Consider the following 19,683-nt stretch of genomic DNA (forward strand, 5'->3'; position numbering starts at 1 on the left):
AAGGAACAAAATCTTATTAAATCTCTTGTAATAATTAACATATATATTTGATTCGAAAGTCTTTATTTGATTAATCATAAAATACATTTACAACTAAAACAATAATGTCCTAATATTCCATCCTCATTAAATAGCAAAATCACACTAGAAATAAGTCCATAATTGCTCCATCAATAAATACAAATATACAATAAATATACAATAAATTAGTGTAAAACACATTTAAAAACACAATAGACTATCAAAAATCTCAAGCCACGGTAAAATAAACCAGAATTTAAGTAAAAGCGGATTAAACATTCTCATTATGGTAGACCGATCGTATCCATTAACATTGATTGCTCAGTCTGTGGGCACGGGTCATCCATATAAGATGTAAAAATTTGGCGATTGCGATTATAGTTAATTCATTTCTATCTGTTTTTAAAATCCTTAGTGCTTTGGTACCTGAAGTGATCCCAATCATCTGGCAAATGGGCTTCAGCCATTTGTACCTCAGTTTCTTGTAAACTGGGCAGACAAATAAAATGTGAACTGTTTTTGACTGTGTTGGGCAAAACTGACATTCCGTTCAGGATCCTGTACCCCATTTACCAGTAAATGATTTAATAGGAATGGTGCAAATCCTAAATTGGTGGTACCATTTCCTATCACTGGGTACTGTAATAAGGTCCCAATACACTTCCTAGTCAGATGCATGTTTTGTCTCTAGAAAGTCTCTTGACAGTGAGGGACTCGTCAGAGACCTAAAACGTTTCATAGTGACCATGTTCCAGTAAAGCCCCCTCAAATCCTTTCGAGGAGGAAATGCACTATTTGTTGGATTTTGCCACCACCAATTAAGGCCCCTATCAGTATAAGTGGCCTTTACCTGCCTCAGCCATGAAATGTTGCCTGCACTATCAGCGTCTCTAATCTCAAGTAGGGCTTGTGCATACTGGGTAAGCTCGGGAGTGACCCAGAGCCTCCTCTAGTAGGCCACTGGTCAGAAGCGTGCCACATCCTCTAAAAACTGGCTTCCCAAATCATAATCGAGCGGTATTAGTGGAGTAGATTGAGGCAAGCCTGTTATACCCCTCATAAATTTGTTTTGCGAGGTCGTAAGTGCTGCTAGGTTGCTAAAACCCCATAATTCAGCCCCGTACAAAACCTAAGCTGCAATTTTTGCAGTATAGATTTTTAGCACAGGGGCAATCTGCTTCGTAAGGGATAAAGGGTGTTCTTTCAGCAGAGCACCAGATAGTTGTACGTGTTTAAGTCACAACTGATCCAAGTGTGGATTCCAATTTAGCCTGGAGCCTAGTGTGATGCCAGGATACGTGAAAACATGGGTCTGCTCAAGCATAACATCGTTCATGGGGACTCTCCCTCTTACCGTTTTTTGTTTGTGTAGTACCATGAACTTTGTCTTGTCTACGTTAATTTTAAGACCAAAATCCTGGCAGAACATCTCAAATGTCCCTATTACCTTCTGCAGGCCTTGTTGGTTTTTTTAATTAACAGGGTGTCGTCGGCGAACATTAACAGGGGTGTCTTCCTGCCATCTAAAGTTGGAGCATCAATAGGATGGTCCTTAAAGTACTTGGTCACCCTGTTAATGTAAAGAGAAAATAAAGTTTGTGCCAGTACACACCCCTGTCGAACCCCTCTACCGATCTGGAATCGGTCACTTGGCCTTGCTGGCCCCAGCGAACTTGAGCAAAATTTGCATCATGAAGTTTAATTAAAAAAGCCAGCAGGGCCAAAGGCATTCCCTGTTCTGCGAGGGCACTCCACAACTTGGCTCGCGGGACTAAGTCAAAAGCAGACTAGGTCTACAAAAGCGGCATATATCCTGCCTCCATTAAGGATCGCCACACGCCAATAAATTAAAACAAATCTTAAAAACCTGGTCTATTGTGCTCTGATGTGAGCGAAACCTGGCTTGTAATGGCGAGAGGATGTCAAACTCGTCAATCCAACCCTGGATTCTACTTAACACAAGCCTGGCTGTCACCTTCTGAACGCAGTCAATTAAACTAATAGGCCTGTAGTTGCCAGGATCCCATCTGTCCCCATTTTTAGGTCTCGCTATTCCATTCCGCAAGGAATGAATAGCGAGAATTATAGGGTTGCATCAGGAAAGCTAAACCAGCCGGCGGATTTCCACAAGTGCATGTGATCGTGCATCCGCCTGCTGGTTTAGCTTTCCTGATGCAACTCTAACCGTCACTTCAAAGGGATCCGCTCCGCCCACTGATGCACGCGCTTTCCATCCAGCACGTGAAGCGCGTCCACACCAAAGCCATCTGTTGCTTCCCCCAGCGGGCTCGGCCTCACTTACTTCTCCTCCCCCCTAATTAACATCCCTCCCGGCCGTGAACCAAAGGGATCACTTATAGAAGTGATCAGGCGAGTGCAGCATAGTTCGTTGGGGTTGGCATTAAAGTGTACATTGGCCAATGTTTGTTAACATTGAACTCCTCAGCGCCCACACTTGCCCAGAGACCACGACCCTCACCCCACCCAGCGCACATGCCTTTCACTGCTTGTTAGCTTAGGGTGTTTTTACAACCACCATTTTACTTGTGGACACATGTCCCTAGTCTGCGGACTTGTAAGAACAGATGAGGCAGTGCAAAGGCTCCAGGGCAGTCTCTGCTTAGTTTCACTACAAAGCCCCCACTTCCCCACCAACCGTGACGCTTCACCAGCGCGCGCCTCACTTCTCAATCACACCCACACCCCATATGGTGTTCCCTCCCACTCGCTCGCACATCAAAGGCTGCTGCTCCCCCGCCAATGCGCTTTCGCCCCGCCCCCCCACACCAATGCCAAGAGCTTGATTAAGATGGGTGATGTTCGGAGATCGGCTCACGTGTATTTAGAATCTCATTCTTAGCGTTTATTTAGGTGGGTCATTGATAGGATTACTCAAAGCAATGTCTATTTCCGCCCGTGACAGAGACAGTCTAGTCTCTGTCTGTCTCACACTCTCACACACTCTCTCTCAATGTATTTTAATATAACTGCAATGTAAAACGCCACAATCTCGCTCTCTGGGCATGGCTTAGTAGTTCGATATGAAACGAATAAATACATCGTTAATCGTGTTTAATGCCTGGCGTTTTCTTTCTGTAATGTGTAGTAGAAGTCTGCAGTGGACTCGGACACCACAGCAATAGTGCCACTTTGTGGTATGCACATTCATAGAGCCACGTGATGGGTAGTTTACATTGGCTTACAGTCTGGCCAATTTGATCCAGCATTTGAAACTGGTTGTCGAGTGGTATTTCACCATGATAAGGCTTTGATTGTGTATTTCCAAACGCTGGCGCACTTGCATGCGTGCAGTTTTATTTATTATGAAAGAAAATGTCACCTTACAAAGGTAAAAAGAAAAAAACAGCACTCCTGGCAGAGCCCATATAGGCATTTAGGGGATTAATTTTAACCGGTGTGCAACGGGACGCTCATTCTCAAAAGGCAATTAAAGATGCAAATTTACTGGCAAAATACATACCATGCGCTAGGAACACAAGGGGGGGCCAATAGGCCCCCACGCAAGCATGGCGGGGCCCGGCCCCTCCCACACCCCGTCCCTTTCGGGGCCGCTTGCCCCGCGCCCTCGCCCCGGAAGTAGTTGTGCGCTTCCGGGGCGAGGGGGCGGGGCCGCGACGGCGAAAGGGTTAAAAGCCTGGGGAGCGCGGGAAGCGGCCTCTTTGTGCCCGCGCTCCCAGGCTCGCTCCTCGCCCCACCGTGGGGCCGTGTAATTTTCCCTTTTATTTTCCAGGTCCAGGAGCTGTGGAGAGGGCGGTGTCCCGCGTTTTCATACGGAGCAGCACACCAGGAGGCTGTGAAGCGGAGGCGCAGGGACTTGGAATTGGCGGCTAACACCGGGCTTGCTCCGTGCCCCCCAGCGAGGGGCAGAATAATTTGTCTCTTTATTTTCCTGCTACAGGTGGTGCAGGCATCGAGCCAGGACGGGGTCAGGAAGAGCGCGGTGGCGCCCGGAGATGCACGGAGGCGGGAGAGGCGTTTTCGATTCCCGGTGGTGCTCGGAGGCGACGAGGGTCATCGGCGCGGGTCCTCGGCTGTCGGGAGGACAACGAGGGGAAAGAAGCACACGGCAGTCGCATAGGTAGGCGGTGGTGCGCTCGAGTCACCAGAATTGTGAGTGGGGTGACTGGAATGGTAGACGGGGCTTCCCCCGTCTAAGTACGATGCAGCTCGAATTTGGGTAGGAAGGAGTTGCTTGGGGCGAGGCTTGACATTCACAGGGAGAGCCGAGTTCAAGGTCTTGAGTGGCTCTATGAGTATGGTGCAGGGGCCCAGCCCCCTGTGCAAATGTTTTGGCATCTTAATCGCGCAACAAACCATGTAAAGCTATGATCAAGGCTGCAATAATGTAAAAAGTATATTTCTTTAACATATGGAAGCTTTTTCACATTAGTACTTTTTTCAGCTTGTATCATTGCATTAAAAGCGATTAATTTGAAGAATTAACTATTCATGTACCCCACATATATTTTGACAGCAACGCGATTAGTGGATTAAGGGAAGTTATTTGAACCCTATATCTGACCTAGATGCTTATGCATAGAGTACCGTAAAAGAATAGTCTGTTAAGTGAAACTCGACGTTTTTGTTCAAGCCCACCCTGTGCTGGTGTATTTCGGGGAGCCCGGCTAGCTCAGTCGGTAGAGCATGAGACTCTTAATCTCAGGGTCGTGGGTTCGTGCCCCACGTTGGGCGAAAACGAGTAATTTTTACAAACCGGGTATTACTTTGTCTGATATCTCTCCCATTTAAGGTGGATACATATTTATTTCCTCCAATGTTTAGGGGGTGGGTATAGGAACAATGGATTAACACGCTGCTCCCTTTTTACTCGATGCAAGATCTTACGTGATGTAACATAGCCTATCTTTGGGACAAACCATGTTTGCCTCATTCCTATTTTTTACGGTGTAGAATGGTAAAAATGGTTTTATTCCATCATTGTCCGGGTGCAGAACTTTCCATTATATTTCTCATTACACTACAGTGGTTTGTAAGGGAATGCGAAGTACTTTGTTGCACAATGCATGTGTTTGCTCGCATTTGTCGCTATTACCTCACGTAACTTAACGTCTGCTTTTGTAATCTGTTCTCGTGGAAGGTTCTCAGCATGTATCATTGCGGTTCTTATCGCAAAGCGCTCTGACGCCTTTGGGTAAAGTCCGCGCTATATGTAAAGGCATAAATATATAAATAAAGACCCAGGGTAGGATCACTTTAGGGCATACAGCTGGCTTAAAAGCAGATAAGTAAGATGGAGGGTATTACCACGTCAATAGGTCTCCCCTTTCCATTGCTCATTTTTGAGGAAGGCTTCGTAGGTAGCAATTTTAAACGCCGCACTGGCTGGCATGACTTAATGAAGATGCACGGAGGCAATCATAACAGGTGGTGAGATTCGTTCGTGAAAAATAGATTGGATGAAACGGTCTATGCTGCCATCTAGTGCGCCAATAACGTCACCACTGGCACAATACAGCGAGAATAGACTGTCTTTGTAATGCACATCTTTCATATGCGTGATGTTAGTCCCTGGCATGGGCCTGGGGATATTAACTCCTAAACATTTAGAGATGAGTGGTGCACAGTACTGGTGTTCGGTTTAGGCAAAGGTACATTAAATATTACATAATAGTGTCTAATTTCTCTAATGAACACTAATGTTAAACTTGGCTGGCCACAGCACGGTCAGTGCTTGAAACAAAACACGAACTTTCTGCTCAGCAGAGGATTATCCAGTTTCTTGTTTCATAAATTGCTCCTCAGCGAAGTTTCTTTTCATACATTAGTGGGTAAGGATAATCAATATAGACTCGGGCTGGGTGTGTCATGAGATATTCTGTTTAGAATTCTTAAGTAAGAGGGAAGTAGCGATGCAGCAATTTCACACCCTTGTGTGGTCTGTGGCATCGGTTCTTTCGATTATTTTAGAGAGGCAAGACAAGTTGCTTTTGAAATACAATGGATACCCACCAGTTTATTATTAAGCGTTCTTTACAACAGGGCTCCTTTCGCAGTAAGCACTGTGGATCTAACTAGCGTCACACAGTAGGGAGCCCTGGTGCATTATACGAGTGTGTGTGCTGCAGCATGCTATACTCCCGTTGTCATACAAATTTAATCTGTACAGTGCCGCCACCCATGGCGGCTAGGACTGCACTCTACCAATCAGCCAGGTATAAACAGGTGAGCATGGGAGAGAGAGCCAGGTGTGAAAGTGAGTGAATATAATCTAATCTAATAGATTGAGCCAAGGACACCATTTAAATGTTAAGTTCCCAGCCTTCCTCATGCGAGTGTAAGGAGGTTGGGCAGCTATATGCTATGAGGTTGAGGGACTGTCATCCTTCCTTTTTCATCGGTATGGAGTAGCATTCTGCCGGGGAGTGTTAGTTAGTAGAATTTTACGAGCTACAACAGCAGCAAGTCCATGGATTTGTTTTCTTGCTCCGTTTACTGGATGGGACTGGCCCAAAGCTCAGGATGGCTCTTGTATTCATAGTCGAATGTGGCTCATTCCTAGGGTGGGTGCGTCATGTGGTTATCGCATGAACATCCAACTCTTCTCTTCTGAACCTTATAACATTACTGAATGCAACGAATCTCTGGTGATTATGACTGCCAGGGCCTGGCCACTGGGACCGAAAAGGGAGTCCTCAAGCGGATTCTTTAGTGAATCCTGAGTGAGAATCTGGGGTGTTGCCACTCTTGTGGTCGGCATTGCTTACATTTGCTTGTAGTGTTCCTCCTTTTCCTGGAGAGGTTTTGTAGGTGGTTCAGAAGGCCCTTTTTAAACATTGATCGAGCCAGATCAGGGTGCCGAATTATGCGAGCATAGTGCGAGAGAGTTGATTGACATTATAGGGGGCACACTGCACCAGTCTAGGCGACCCTTATTGACGGTAGGTTAAAGACGACCTTATTAGAAAGCTATCCTAGGGGTAGCTGTGGTGAACAGCCGTCAAGCTCAGGCGGCTAGGGAAGAAAAGCAGCTGGTTTTACCAGTCTAAGAATTCTCACGAGTGAGGAAATTAAAGTAGTACCACACCAGGTGGATATAGATATGGATATAGGTATTTATTCTGAACACTTTCCTCGGGTCCCTTTAGGAAGCTACGAGGCAAAGAACCCTGTTTTGTCTACATCACTTACAGTTGACTTATAGTGGTACTCCTTTTCATTGAGATGCTCTATAGATGGTGCTAAATGCGTTAAACATTGATCTAGCCAGATCTATGAAATGTGTGGCACAGGTTAGCAGGCACAGTGCAATTCAAGCCTGGTTACAGTGGTAGAAAACCTTTGACGCCCCCGGACCGAGGTAATGCTACTTACCGACGGTACCATGGTAAAGTGGCCACGTAAGGGATACATCTATCGGGAATATTGACAATACTAGTGCTGGGTCACCTGGGTGCACTTGCGTGTTTACTTAACAGCATTTGGCACTTAATTCTTCCCCCCCTGTTTTATTGCCTAAGTAAGTCAGCCGTACCAAATGTTAGCCAGGAAATTGCCATTCCATAGTAGGCCTGTTAGTTTCAGGTAATTGTCTCAGAGGCCTTAGAACACGCAAAGGACTCACTATAGTAGAGTTGATCTAAAGAGGAAGGTCGTGACCATGCCTAAATCCCATCTCTGATACTGCTGGTGCTCTTGTATGGGCAGGAGGGGCAGACAGATGTGCATATGAACAGGGCTGAACTGGGGGAGGCAGAATGGGTTAATGAACGGTAACACATTAAACCCTGATCGGTTGAAACTAATGTTGCATCATGATTTAAAATAGGTGGCGGTATACTATGAATTGTGGGAAATCATGTGTGGCAGTTGGAGGGCCACCTGTTACTGCAACTTGTTAAGGGAATGATGCTCAGTCGGGTATCATAAGAATAATATATATAGTTTATGGTTGCCCCTTAGTTATATTACGCGTTACGGTCGAAGCCAACAGTCCGGCGCGAGGGGTTCGATACTTAGAACACGTATATCTCATCAAGTTGTGATTGGGTGGGTGCTAATACAAACGGACTGTTCCTTTTAAACTGATATCCTAATCATCCTTAAGGAGTCATGAGGGCGTTATGGTATGCACTGGGGACTCCATGCTTTGTGTCACTGCACTGCACACTGGGTAGTATTCGTTAATGAAGGCCATTTTACAGGGCACTCTTCGTAACACTAATACAGTCACGCTACAGGGGACACAAACTGAGGCTATGCTCAACACTTAGTCAGAAGTGTTTAGGAGTATGCATCTGACGCTAATCGTATCTCAAACGTGGCAAGGGATGGCAATGTAAGACTAGCACGTGTACAGCAGTTATCGCCAGAAACACTAATGGTTTGTGTTTATCTTTTTCATTTATGTATGGCCGGGTCCATGGTGGATATCTGGAGTGCTCCGCATCACAACAGCTGCTACAGGTGGACAGCCCAAGGGATGCTGACGTCAGGTAGAGGATGGCAAACAACAACGCAAGTGTGATGGGCGAGCGATCAAAAGACGCAGGAGGTGCCAACACAGAGTTGATTGTTTCGGTGTGTAAGCCCTTACATTGGGCTGGCGGCAGTAATGTAGCAGGATGTGGTTTCACAAAAATGGCAGTATTTGCCGTAACAGGAAAATGTATACCTACAGTAACGGCGCCTGTGCACGCAGGGCCACCAGTGTCAGCATGATATGCATAGATCACCAAATGGTAAGTGACAACGGTAGAGATGGGACAGTACACAAGGGTGTGCATTCCTAGCCTCGGCAACCCCAGGAATGATAGGCCTATGCAACGCCTCATTTCCCCGGTTCAGGAAGTGGGGACTTCCATGGTAAAAGTAGTACCATACACTTAACACTTTCCAGAGCGTAGTGGCTAGGTGTGGATGGTTAGCAGACTGTACAGTATGCCAGTGGGAAGGGTAGAATGGTAGTACCAGGATACCCCCGGTCACAGCATCTGCAGGGACCCTCGAGAGGCGTGCCCCCACACCCTCGTTCATTTTAGGACATGGGGTAACGATGATAGGACCCAGATTGCACCATGGGGGGCTGCGTTTTCCCCCGGCTGCACGTAAAAGGGGGGAGGGATTAGGCGAGTGCACGGAGTCACTCGGTGAAGAATCACTCGATAAAGAGGATCTACACTTGGTTGGAGAAACTATTGCATACACATTAATGACAGAATATCCCACAGGGGGTCATCTCAGGACCAAGTAGACTAACAGTCGGCTGATAATGAGGAGTTGACGTTTATTAGAGGCTCTACTCACAGGGTGGGGGGTCCAGTGGACAGAGTCAGGGATGCCATAGGGGTAGGGAACAAAATAGCAGGGGTAGAGGGTTTTGGATTAGGAAGTTATGACCTTTCAGTGTAGGCGGTTGGGGGGGGGGCCAGATAGTCGGTCAACTACCTGGCCTGTGGCGGTAAGGTCATTAATCGGTGAGCAGCATTTTAAGGTCCTTACGGGGGGGCGGACCCATTCACGAAAGGGGCCGCCCGCGGGAGGGGCCATTGGTCTCTCTCAGAACTTCAGGGGCAGGATATGATATCCCGTTTTAAAGGGTGCGGGGGAGGGAGTCTACGCTTTCCTCAGGCTGGTAGCCACCCCTCACAACACTATGACGTCACTAAGGTGCGCGAGTGTCTGGGCCCTCCTGTTATGGTTAAATGGAGTTCAGGGAGCGCACGTGGGTGTAACGTGCCCTGGGTTGCGCATGCGCATCTCCAACGTGAGCGCAGCTGTAAAAGGATCTGACACCGGTTGGCGACCTTGCCGTAGGACTTTATTAAAAATATTAGAATGCAGTTTAATTTTCAGGATGATTAGATTCGGTTAGGAAACACGCTGTACTAGCTATTTGTTAAGGTTAGCCCATCATACCATGTCGAAACGGATGTCAATCTAATCTTCTGAAAAGTGTGCATTCTTATAATTGTCAGAAATGTTTATTTGATTAAAATTTTTGATTTGTTTTATATTTTAATAAATACGGCCAGGGGGGGGGCCCTGTACCCCCTGACTTCCAAAGACCCCCATGTGTTGACTGGTTGAATTGGGTAATTCAGTCAGTGTTTTAAGGGGGGAGGTGGCCGGCAGTCCAAGACCATGACACAAGGGGGGGCCAATAGGCCCCCACGCAAGCATGGCGGGGCCCGGCCCCTCCCACACCCCGTCCCTTTCGGGGCCGCTTGCCCCGCGCCCTCGCCCCGGAAGTAGTTGTGCGCTTCCGGGGCGAGGGGGCGGGGCCGCGACGGCGAAAGGGTTAAAAGCCTGGGGAGCGCGGGAAGCGGCCTCTTTGTGCCCACGCTCCCAGGCTCGCTCCTCGCCCCACCGTGGGGCCGTGTAATTTTCCCCACCCTCCATCCCTTGTTAGCAGTCCTTGGGGCCTGGCAAATGGTAAGTATCAGGTTTGTCAATGTGCCGGACTATAGGTTTAGGGGGCTTGATCCAGTAGGCCTTGTATTTTCCGTTTACTGGAAGGTAGAACAGATGTAAATATTTTGTGCAGTTCCGTGATATTTTAACTAATTCTCTCCTTAGGCCTTTTTCCCGCTTACAGGAGTATGTGTATATGTATATGTTTTGTGCTTTGCTGTGTATTAACAATTTTCTCCTTAGGCCTTTTTTCCTTTTAGAATAGCAATGTCGTATTTATTATGTGTGTCTGGCGGTAAGGTCATTAATCGGTGAGCAGCATTTTAAGGTCCTTACGGGGGGGCGGACCCATTCACGAAAGGGGCCGCCCGCGGGAGGGGCCATTGGTCTCTCTCAGAACTTCAGGGGCAGGATATGATATCCCGTTTTAAAGGGTGCGGGGGAGGGAGTCTACGCTTTCCTCAGGCTGGTAGCCACCCCTCACAACACTATGACGTCACTAAGGTGCGCGAGTGTCTGGGCCCTCCTGTTATGGTTAAATGGAGTTCAGGGAGCGCACGTGGGTGTAACGTGCCCTGGGTTGCGCATGCGCATCTCCAACGTGAGAGCGCAGCTGTAAAAGGATCTGACACCGGTTGGCGACCTTGCCGTAGGACTTTATTAAAAATATTAGAATGCAGTTTAATTTTCAGGATGATTAGATTCGGTTAGGAAACACGCTGTACTAGCTATTTGTTAAGGTTAGCCCATCATACCATGTCGAAACGGATGTCAATCTAATCTTCTGAAAAGTGTGCATTCTTATAATTGTCAGAAATGTTTATTTGATTAAAATTTTTGATTTGTTTTATATTTTAATAAATACGGCCAGGGGGGGGGCCCTGTACCCCCTGACTTCCAAAGACCCCCATGTGTTGACTGGTTGAATTGGGTAATTCAGTCAGTGTTTTAAGGGGGGAGGTGGCCGGCAGTCCAAGACCATGCTGTTCCTAAATAACATTTCATTGTCGAAGCACGCTTCCTAGAAGCAGTAATACGTTTATTTCTCAGCAAGAATGAAATGCCTTTAGAAATGTTATAGTGTACGGACATGCTTGACTAGGACGAATGCGAGTATATGGGCCTGCAAACAGAAATTAATTTTAGTATTTGAAGGGCCGATTCACTTTTGTTTTTAGCAGCAATCAAATGTGTTTTGCTCGGGCAGCTCACTTTATTAACTTCTATTTTTAGCTACGTTAACTCAAATACGGCTGGCTCAAAGTTGGTTTACAACACATGTACTTTTAACTTATAAAGAGCTAGCTCAACTTGGGAAAACATTAATTACAACATATAGCCTTTTAACTCGATGCCACGCCGCATGCCGCACCTTTACCCTCTTCTGTCCTTTTGCTCTCTGCCCCTCCAGTGTGGCAAACAAATATTGGTTTCCCTAATTTAAACCCTGGCGTTCTTTCACTACTCGCTCAGGCAGTTTAGCTATAGTAAAGATAAAATCTGTTTAAATTCGCTCTCTTTTTTTTAAACTTAATTTACAGTGAATGACCTAACTCACGCACCCATCTCCCAGAATCCCTTGTGTAAAGGGACCTTACTAATGAAGCAGTGGCGCAATGCAAAATGATGCCCCCGCACAATCTGATGAGGGGCCCCGTAGTTTGCCATATCTCTCAGACACATTGACATTGAGTTGAACAGAACATTCTTACCATTTGGGGCCACCTGCTATGAATCCTGTTGAAATTTCGAATTATTTGAAGCCAAGTAAGGTGTGTACATACTTGAAGTCACATTTCTCCCACGTTTTCTAATTGTCTGCCTGATTTTCGTTTCCAGTTTTAAATACATAATACAAGTTTTGCAGTTCTGTGTCTCATAATGATATAGCCGCGGTAAGTGAAGCATATGTAATTTTAGAATCACTTAATGTGCCCTCCTTTATAGTGAAATCCGCTTTTATTCCAGATAAAAACAGCAAATGACGCCGATTAAGGGCAGAGATCTCCACGCACACACCAGACATCAGTTTATGCTTCCACCAAGCATACACACCACCCGCCGTCAGTGCACGCTTTCACCAGGCGCACACACACCACCACCCGTCAGTGCACGCTTTCACCAGGCACATACAAAGCACTAACCGTCCTTGCACGCTTTCAACAGGCACACACACACCACCAGCCGTCAGTGCATGCTTTCACCAGGCACACACACCACCAGCCGTCAGTGCACGCTTTCACCAGGCACACACACCGCACTAACCGTCAGTGCACGCTTTCACCAGGCACACACACACCACCAGCCATCAGTGCACGCTTTCACCAGGCACACACACCACCAGCCATCAGTGCACGCTTTCACCAGGCACACACACATCACCAGCCGTCAGTGCACGCTTTCAACAGGCACACACACACCACCAGTGCACGCTTTCACCAGGCACACACACCACCAGCCATCAGTGCACGCTTTCACCAGGCAGACACCACCAGCCGTCAGTGCACCCTTTCAAAAGGCACACACACACCACCAGCTGTCAGTGCACTCTTCCACCAGGCACACACACAATCAGCCATCAGTGAACACTTCCACTAGGCACACGCACCACCAGCCGGCAGTGCACACTTCCACCAGGCACACTCACCATCAGCCATCATTGCACGCTTCCACCAGGCACACACACCACCAGCCATCAGTGCACGCATCAATTGTTAACGCATCCACAATTAACTATTGTAGCAATCGCAGTATGGCACACTTTACTTTTAAACATATTCATCTAAAGCGCAGGCATGCCACAATTGCTACAAAAATAAATACACATTTTTTTTGGCCTACAATTTATAGACTTTTGTTGCAATTGGTGTTGCAATATTTAGCAATGCCAATAGCTCAAACTTAATTGTTGCGAGACCTATTGCATTGCAAATGCTTGTTAAAAATTGGTATGATCTCCGTACCCATCCATGACTCAGGGATTGGAGAACCCTTTGAGATGGCATTCACTAAGATCTGTGTATATGTTACCCACAAGGCCTAATTATGCAAGAACAGGTCGGCAGGAACACAATCAAGCCCGGGCGCTCCGCCACTCGGTACAGTATTAAGTGCAGCTTCAACTTCCTGCTTAGTAAAGTGCAGCGCAGGATTACCAACTTGGGTAATCAAAGGACCCTGCGATAATACACATTTCGGGCATCATTGGCAAACTGTGTCTTAAAGTGCAAAACCCAGTGTTCGGGAGCTATATGGTTGTTCGGCGGTTGGCTCGGCTTTCCCTTACCCCACTTAAGTGCCAAAATCCAAACATGTTCCTATCTTGGCTAGCATAGTACAGCTCTTGCCAATGTTCCTCATCCCATTCCTTTTCCGCTTTGTATTGCGCAAACTTATACTCCACCCGTGCATTTTGGATCCTGTCCCTATTCTTGGATCTTATCGCCATAGCTAATGCCCCCCTACATGTTTTCCCATACCATGAGTCTGCAGGTGCCTCTGCAGACATTTTTGGTTTTAGTATATTAGATGTAAAAAAGTCCCTAAGCTTATTTAAAAGTTCATTATGAACAGAAGTAACATTGGACTTTTTTTCTTGTTGCTCAAGACAATTTGAGTCTATGGTCGCCTTAGTCACCAAATTATTGATAGTCTCCATCTGATCCTCTTTATTTAGTAGGTTCGACCATTTTACTCTCCTGGTGTCATTACTTAGATGAAGTTCTACACCCGCAGAAAAAACATCTATACGATTGCCTACTGGTACGAGTGCTAGCACCAGGGGATTATGATCACTTTCCACCCTCTCCTGAACGATCATATCTATTAAACTAGGCCAATATTCCTTATTAATGAGTATGTAGTCTATACGGCTGCACCTCAACCTGCATCTATAGGTGGGGGAGCCATGCTTGTCAGATTTTGCCCTCCCGTTGACAGTCTTTAATCCATGCTCCAAGCAGAGGGCTTTAAGGATTGGCTCTGTGATTGGGGCGGAGCTTGACAGCTCGCAAGATGGCCACTTGTTAGCTGAGCTCCGCTGAGCCATTGATCCTATCCTACAGTATCCTGGCAACTTTTGCTGATTGACTTGCCCAACAGCGGGTGCCCGGAGTGTGCGGAAGTCCTCCTGTGTCGACCTATACCAAAATCGGCAGAGGATGTGGAGCGGAAGCTGCGCTGATCCCGCGGCGAAGTGTGCACCGAGGACCACCTCTGAGGCCTGCGGCGAGGTGCGGTGCTTTCCTGGGGGGTGCTTCTGTGGCGGAGGCGCTCCCGCTTGCCAGATAGCTGGGGCATTCCTGATTGACTACCCCCACGAAAAGGAATGCGAAAGCGACCTGAGGCTACGATTGAATATCGCCGCGCTGGGCCAGCGACCTGGGAAGCCTGCCTTGAGGCGTGTCTGGACCTTGTGGCGGTGACCCGAAGACCCTGCTGGGCGCCGTGGCACGGTAGGTGGGAGCCCAAGTGACTCAGAGGGCCAACCAGCATAGTAGATCCTCCGCGGCTGCGGCTCAGCTGTCGACTTGGCCCCTCTGGAGAGACAGAATATCGGTGTACGCAGGCAAGAAGTGCTAGCCGGCTGGTGCAACCTGATCACCAACACTCCGGTGCTGCAAGGGCCTCTGCGAGGCTGCTGGGAGACCTGGCGCCCCACTCTGCCTCAGCTAATAAAATTGATTGACCAGATATGGAGCATGTGAAGTTCTCTGGACTGCAAGAAGCTACAGAATAAGCCCAAAGGGGGAGACTCTCTATAGATCCTCTCTGCTCACGATTATTCCCATGAGGAAGGGGAGTTGAAATGCGAAGTAGTGCAGGATTGTGGTGTGACGCCGTAACCCAGCAGCGCAGATAATAGTGAAGAAAGCTGGGCCTCAGGCAGGTGTGCATATATTGTGGCATTACCCGGGACGCCACAATTCCTGATTACCGCTCACCGGGGGATAGCGCTAAGAGAGCACCAACCGGTTCACAGAAACCGTGGGGGAGACCGTACCGCTGATGGTGACGCTGTCGGTCTAACACTACAATCCCCAGCATTCCCTGCGCTCCGGAGGACCACAGGTGCTCGACATCTTTGAGCTTAAGGGCACGCCGATTCTCCCGCGGGATGAGCGCGGGCACTGCCCGGGCAAAGCCCGGGCCAAGGGCGGGCCCGTCCGAGACCAGACGAGGCTGGGCTGGGCCTGCTCTCTTACTTCGAATTCCTGGGACCCGAAATCAAAGTATTGTTGACAAAAAACATTGGTCTGCTAGTCCATTCCTGATAGATCCAGTCTCCCACTGGATCATAGCTGGCGCAGTGCATAACACAGAACTCCCCGGTTATAATAGCAAGGCGCAAGTGTACTTAGAATTATTTGCCTACCCTGAACATTTTAGTTAGTGCATTTAGTTTGGTTTAGTCACAAAGCATAGATAGAGTTGTGCATTTCTTCCTATTTGTTATAGTGTGTGTTTGCATAAATTTTAAATCACATAGTTAACGGGGGAATTTTAGTCACAGAGTCTGCAGATATGGGGAGACGAGCTTGTGTGGAGAAGAAGCAGGTCCCGGCCAAGCCAACTTCCAAACCCACTTCCGTTGATAGGATGCTGGTAAAGGCCCTAGGAGCCGTGACAACTTAAATTGAACGGACCGAGAGACGTTTTTCCAGACCCCAAATTTAGAAATTGGTTCGCCTGATTCCAGATCCTCTCAAATCCTAGGGGCTTAATTATCTGATCCTTCCAGCGACCAACTACTAATAACTGAAGCGGTTTCCCAAAATGAACCTAGGGCCCCCATACAAGATCAATCAGGCAGTAAAAGCAAACCCAAGGCGAAATCAGCTGTAAGGAGGAAGAAGGCTCAGGGTCTCACCTCAGATAATGGGAAAACTGGGGTGGGGATCCATGAAGAGAGCACAGAAATTATAAGTGAACGGCCAGTGTGGGTCACGAAGCTGGTAGTGGATTTACAGATCCAAATGAGGGATATAGTAAAAGATGAACTTAAGTTCCTTCAAGAGAAGGCTGATGGGCTGACTGCACTTTTTAATGACTGAAAAAATCATAGGGGCACAACCATGGCTCAGCCAGCACAGCGAATAGGGTACAACCCCAAACCACCCCAAACCAAGCCCCAGATAATGCCCACTTTAAATCCAGTGATCAAATATTGTCTTAAAACACCAGCGGGTGGGACATGTAGTGGAGGCTAATAGAGAGAGCACTGCCAAACCTCCCCCGGTCATCTCTAATCAACCCATTTGTACACCCCCCTTGTCCACACCAACAGGACATCCAGTAATAAATTCTAGACAGGTGGGGGGTTGTGTTCCCAAAACTAAAGATGACATCAATCGTTCTTACTCCCAAACAGTCATTAATCCCCCCCCCGCATCAACACCGTATGTCCTCATCCTTGCAGGTATTCCTGAACTCAGGAGGGATCAATTTGAAACCCACCAAGATCTAAAGAATAAATGTGTCCACTGGCTAGTAAATTATAGAAATATTAGATATGAGAACGGTGAAGAAGTTTTAACTACACACAGGGTGGGATGGTTAGGCAGACGTCAAAAGGACATACACGGGGATTGCATTATAATTAATTTTAGAAATCCTAGGATGACTCAAAGTATTTTATCTAGAGAAATGGAAGATCACTAGGCAGTATTCAGGTACTCCCATTAGGTTACTTTTACATCCCTTTTTGTGAATCTTGGCAAGGGGAGCAGTGAAGGAGAAATGATTACAAGTACTCTGAGCCACCACACCTAGAACAGCATTGGCAGAGAAAATTTACCTACAACATTCCTACTGCAAATAGATACAGTTGCCTAGATGGAGTAGATTAACTGGAGGAAAACTCATCGACCATCAAAGCACAAATCTGCCCAGGACAATTGGTAACCCAGATTGAGGTGGGCATAGCAGGTCCCTGTATCACACCCAGGGGGGGTCCAAGCTGTGGGAGCATGAGCGGCTCCCCTGCTTGCACCCACAAAGGTGGCGACCTGGACAGGAATGTTAACACTACAATTATATTGTCTTCAGGGTCAAATCCCAAGGATGATAGAGGGTTACTAGAGGTCTTAGTACTTTCACCCCCCCCCCCCCTACAGCCTGAAAAATTGAAGCCCACTAACCCCTCAACAATAAGAGCTATATCTTGGAACGTGGCGGGGTTGAGTAATAAGATGGAGGACCCCACATGGGGCACTTTCATCAACCAATTTGAAATCTGCATGTTTCATGAAACTTGGGTTAGAGGGGTGGTTTCAAAGCTGGGCTTTGCCACCGTTATTATTCCCGCAATTTATGGAGGCAAAGGGAGACCATCCGGATGACTTAGTATATGGGTAGGTGTTCTTAGGATGTAGGGCCGAGCAGATAGACACAGGATCTAAAGACATATTATGTGTCTTACTGCAATTCCCAGCAAAGACTTCTGTAGTCCTCATTAATGTATATTCAAGACCCACAGTTCTGGGCAGAGAGTCATAAACTGTGGAAGAATTATCTAGCTTTCTAGGCTCTATTGCCGACAAACATATGGTGATTTTGGGAGGGGATTTCAACTGTCAGTTTGAGCCATTGGAGGGATTGCTCAAAGATGGCTTACATGAGGAGGACAATTTTTGGGCAATCCCGGAGACCAGATGTTCACCAGTTAAAAAATGGTCCCCTTCGGTTATGTAAATAAACTGCCTTGTATTTAAATACTCCCTCAGAGCCTGCAATGGTAGAAGCCCTTCCGAAACCTCTAGTAGCTATACCTTCCACCGAAAAGAACGAGGTTCTCTACTAGATTACATTTTAATCGATTCCAAATCGATTGGGAAAGGGTTATAGACTTTAGGGTTGTCCAACGACTTGACAGTGATCACCACGCGTTGGCATTGGAATTAAAAGCCTTCAATCCAGGGAGTGTTTCTGATATGGAAAACCCTATTGACCACAGGTTGACTATCTCCAATTGCAGGCGAAGAGCGAGATGGTCTGATCATAGCCAATCTCGAGTCAAAATGAGTTCCCTTTATGAAGCCCTGATTCCAGTGCTTCAAGACAGCATCCCACTCAATAAGTCAAAACGGGGATGGTATTGATCTCGAGATGGTGAAGAAGAACCACACCAGATTAGAAGAAGCCACGTTGGATTTCTTCTATCCCAAAAAAATCAGTAGGCCAAGTAGGAAGGCCCCCCCCACCCATGGTATAATGACCATTGCGGTAAATCGAAGAGAGCCCTGGTATTATCGATCAAGGCTAATGATCGCCCGTTAATCAAATCTGCAAGGACAACATATAAAAAGGCAATTCTAGAAGCCAAGAAAGGGTGGGAAATGGATAAATGGGAGGCCCTGAGAAGCGCTTTGGGTGTGAGGGAGATGAGGTAATTCTGGAGAGTTGTCAATTTGGATAGCACTGGCCCTAGATCTCCGGTAGATCCAAATTTAGGAGAGGAGGTTTGGCGGGAACATTTTGAATCCCTTTACTCCAAAGAAGAAACAGTGGTTGTCGACCCAGTTGAAGGCTGTCCCATGGGGACTGACCTTTCTCATAGCCTAGGAGAATGCAAAGTAGTCTTTGATGCTAAAAACAACATAATTATAAGCCTAAATGAAATTAAGGGAGCTCTAGCTAAAATAGCCCACGGGAAAGCACCGGGTCTAGATAAAATCCCGGGGGATCTTTTTCCCAATTAACCCTCTGTCTGGGCTCCATATTTTTGGGTCCTATTCAATGAGATTCTGGAGGGCATGAAGATCTCCCAGAGCTGGGCAGGAGCGGAAATAATCCCAATTTATATAAAAGGATCTCCACTCCTGCCAAACAATTATAGGCCGATTAGCCTGATTGACATTTCACAAAAGGTTTTTACTCGTATAGTGCTGCTTAAGCTCCATTCCTGGATGGAAGATCAGAACATACTAACCTCCCTTCAAGCAGGGTTTAGGGAAAAAAGGCCCACTGTTGACCAATTACTTAGGCTTCAGATGTTACACTGGAAGACCGTGCACTTGGAGGGTGGCAGCCTCTATTTAATATTTGTTGACCTGTGGGAAATGATTATTTTTCGTAGTTTATGTCCCATCATACACCCTTTCAGCCACGTCCCCGAGTCCACCATGCCGGAACACGAGCACGAACCGATCACGCGCTCACAAAGTTGCACACGCACTCTCCTTCCCCAAAAATTCAAACGTACATCCTTATGGTCAAAGCAATTCCGAGAACCAGCTGCCTCACTCGAATCGTGCATTTCTGTGGTCAAGC

General features: G+C 47.1%; 1 protein-coding gene and 1 non-coding gene across 6 annotated transcripts in view; one reads left to right on the plus strand and one right to left on the minus strand.

Moving 5' to 3' along the window:
- Positions 1 to 19,683, minus strand: part of GRN (granulin precursor) — a 1,937,406-nt gene that overhangs the window by 171,757 nt on the left and 1,745,966 nt on the right. The window lies entirely within an intron of this gene.
- On the plus strand, positions 4,662 to 4,734 carry TRNAK-CUU (transfer RNA lysine (anticodon CUU)). The gene has a single exon. It is a non-coding gene; the product is annotated as a tRNA-Lys (tRNA).

This window comes from Lissotriton helveticus, chromosome 5_1 (genome assembly GCF_964261635.1).
Source record: "Lissotriton helveticus chromosome 5_1, aLisHel1.1, whole genome shotgun sequence".
Lineage (NCBI taxonomy): Eukaryota > Metazoa > Chordata > Amphibia > Caudata > Salamandridae > Lissotriton > Lissotriton helveticus.